Genomic DNA, 3,907 nt, shown 5'->3' on the forward strand with positions numbered 1-3,907 from the left:
TGCATCTTCATACCCTTGAAGATCGCTAAGCGGAAGCGGTTGATGGAGTCGTACTCGCAGCGATTCAATCGCGGAAGTTCCGATCTGGCGCCGAACGGACGGCGCCTCCGCGTTCAACACACGTACAGCCCGGTGACGTCTCCTCCTTCTTGATCCAGCAAGGGGAGAGGAGAAGTTGAGGGAGAACTCCAGCAGCACGACAGCGTGGTGGCAATGGAGCTCGTGGTTCTCCGGCAGAGCTTCGCTAAGCACTACGGAGGAGGAGGAGGTGTATGAGGAGGGAGGGTTGCGCCAGGGAAGAGGTGCGGCTGCCCTCCCACCCCTCCACTATATATAGGGGCAAGGTGAGAGGGGGAGGCGCCCTAGGGTTTCCCCTAGGGGGCGGCGGCCAAGCAGATTGGATCTCCCTAGGGAAAATCCTAGGGAGACTTGCCCCCCAAGCCAAGCAGGTGGAGGCTTGCCCCCCCCCAAGCCAGGTGGAGGCGCCCCACCTCCCCAAGTAACGTGGGAAAGGGTGTGGGGGGCGCACCACCCCTTAGTGGGCTGGTTTGCCCCTTCCCCTTTGGCCCATGAGGCCCCCCAACACTTGCCGGGGCTCCCGAAACACCTTTCGGTCATGCTGGCCATAGCCTGGTACCCCCGGAACACTTCCGGACTCCAATACCCTTCGACCAGTATATCGATCTTCACCGCCGGACCATTCCGGAACTCCTCGTGATGTCCGGGATCTCATACGGGACTCCGAACAACCTTCAGTAACCACATACTATTTCCCATAACAACTCTAGCGTCACCGAACCTTAAGTGTGTAGACCCTACGGGTTCGGGAACCATGCAGACATGACTGAGACACCTCTCCGGCCAATAACCAATAGCGGGATCTGGATACCCCTATTGGCTCCCACATGTTCCACGATGATCTCGTCGGATGAACCACGATGTCGGGGATTCAATCAATCCCGTATACAATTCCCTTTGTCAATCGGTATGTTACTTGCCCGAGATTTGATCGTCGGTATCCCAATACCTCGTTCAATCTCGTTACCGGCAAGTCACTTTACTCGTTCCGTAATGCATGATCCCGTGACTAACTACTTAGTCACATTGAGCTCATTATGATGATGCATTACCGAGTGGGCCCAGAGATACCTCTCCGTCATACGGAGTGACAAATCCCAGTATCGATTCGTACCAACCCAACAGACCCTTTCGGAGATACCTGTAGTGTACCTTTATAGCCACCCAGTTACGTTGTGACGTTTGGTACACCCAAAGCATTCCTACGGTATCCGGGAGTTGCACAATCTCATGGTCTAAGGAAATGATACTTGACATTAGAAAAGCTCTTAGCAAACGAACTACACGATCTTGTGCTATGCTTAGGATTGGGTCTTGTCCATCACATCATTCTCCCAATGATGTGATCCCGTTATCAATGACATCCAATGTCCATGGTTAGGAAACCATAACTATCTATTGATCAACGAGCTAGTCAACTAGAGGCTTACTAGGGACATGTTGTGGTCTATGTATTCACACATGTATTACGGTTTCCAGTTAATACAATTATAGTATGAACAATAGACAATTATCATGAACAAGGAAATACAATAATAACCATTTTATTATTGCCTCTAGGGCATATTTCCAACAGTCTCCCACTTGCACTAGAGTCAATAATCTAGTTCACATCACTATGTGATTGTAATGAATCCAACACCCATGGGAGAGGGGGTTTTAGTCAGCGGGTCTGAACCTTCCAGATCCGTGTGTGCTTTACAAATCTCTATGTCATCTTATAGATGCAGCTACCACGCGCTACTTGGAGCTATTCCAAATAACTTCTCTACTATACGAATGCGGTTTACTATTCAGAGTTATCCGGATTAGTGTCAAAGTTTGCATCGACGTAACCCTTTACGACGAACTCTTTTACCACCTCCATAATCGAGAAAATTCCTTAGTCCACTAGTCACTAAGGATAAGTTCGACCGCTGTCATGTGATCCATTCCTGGATCACTATTGTACCCCTTGACTAACTCATGCAAGGCACACTTCAGGTGCGGTACACAGCATAGCATACTTGTAACGCCCACGATGCGGCTATATCTCCCACGTGTCGAGGCACGACTTAGAGGCATAACCGCATAGTGGTTTTGTCGCAAGAAGGGTCATCTTCACACAATCCCATGTAATGAACAAGAATGGGATAAAGAGTTGGCTTACAATCGCCACTTCACACAATACATAAATATAATTTATACATCATCCAAAATACACACATAGACCGACTACGGTCAAGATCCAAATGAAAATAAGATAACCCCAAATGCTAGATCCCCGATCGTCCCAACTGGGCTCCACTACTGATCATCAGGAAAAGACACATAGTAACGACCACGTTCCTCGTCGAACTCCCACTTGAGATCGACCCCATCATCTGCACTGGCATCGTCGGCACCTGCAACTGTTTTGGTAGAATCTGTGAGTCACGAGGACTCAGCAATCTCACACCCGCGAGATCAAAACTATTTAAGCTTATAGGAAAGGATGGAGCAATGAGGTGGAGCTGCAGCGGGCAATAAGCATATATGGTGGCTAACATACGCAGAAGAGAGCGAGAAGAGAAGCAACGGAACGGTCGTCATCTAGCAATGACCAAGAAGTGATCCTGAACTCCTACTTACGTCATTCATAACTCAGACCGTGTTCACTTCCCGTACTCCGCCGAGAAGAGACCATCACGGCTACACACACAGTTGATGTATTTTAGTTGGGTCAAGTGACAAGTTCTCTACAACCGGACATTAACAAATTCCCATCTGCCTCATAACCGCGGGCACGGCTTTCGAAAGATAATACCCTGCAAGGGTGTCCCAACTTAGCCCATCATAAGCTCTCACGGTCAACGAAGGATAAACCTTCTCCCGGAAAGACCCGATCAGTCTCGGAATCCTGGTCTACAAGACATTTCAACAATGGTAAAACAAGACCAGCAAAGCCGCCCTAATGTGCCGACAAATCCCGATAGGAGCTGCACATATCTCGTTCTCAGGGCACACCGGATGAGCAGTCCGTACAACTAAAACCAATCCTCGAGTTTCCCCAAGGTGGCGCAGCAAAGGGCTCTAGTTTGGACCAGCACTCAGAGGAACACTGGCCCGGGGGTTTAAATAAAGATGACCCTCGGGCTCTAGAAAACCCGGGGGAAAAAGGCTTAGGTCGCAAATGGTAAAACCAAGGTTGGGCCTTGCTGGAGGAGTTTTATACAAGGCGAACTGTCAAGGGGGTCCCATAAATCACCCAACCGCGTAAGGAACGCAAACTCAAGGAACATAATACCGGTATGACAGAAACTAAGGCGGCAAGAGTGGAACAAAACACCAGGCATAAGGCCGAGCCTTCCACCCTTTACCAAATATATATAGATGCATTAATTAAATAAGAGATATTGTGATATCCCAACATATCCATGTTCCGACATGGAACAAACTTCAACTTCACCTGCAACTAGCAACGCTATAAGAAAGGTTGAGCAAAAGCGGTAACTTAGCCAAACAACGGTTTGCTAGGACAGGATGGTTAGAGGCTGACATGGCAATATGGGAGGCATGATATAGCAAGTGATAGGTAGCGCAACATGGCAATAGAGCGAACAACTAGCAAAGCAAAGATAGAAGTGATTTCGAGGGGTGGTCATCTTGCCTGCAAGGTTCTCAGAGTTGTCGAAAGCTTGATCCTCGTAAGCGTACTCCACAGGCTCCTCGTTCACGAACTCGTCTCCCGCCTCTACCCAAGACAAGAACATAAGCAACGGAACCACAATCAATCACGAGAAATGCACAAGCAACATGATGCAAAACATGTATGATATGCAAGATATGATATGCGATGCATATGCGTGCC

The sequence above is a fragment of the Aegilops tauschii genome, chromosome 3, assembly GCF_002575655.3.
Source record: "Aegilops tauschii subsp. strangulata cultivar AL8/78 chromosome 3, Aet v6.0, whole genome shotgun sequence".
Lineage (NCBI taxonomy): Eukaryota > Viridiplantae > Streptophyta > Magnoliopsida > Poales > Poaceae > Aegilops > Aegilops tauschii.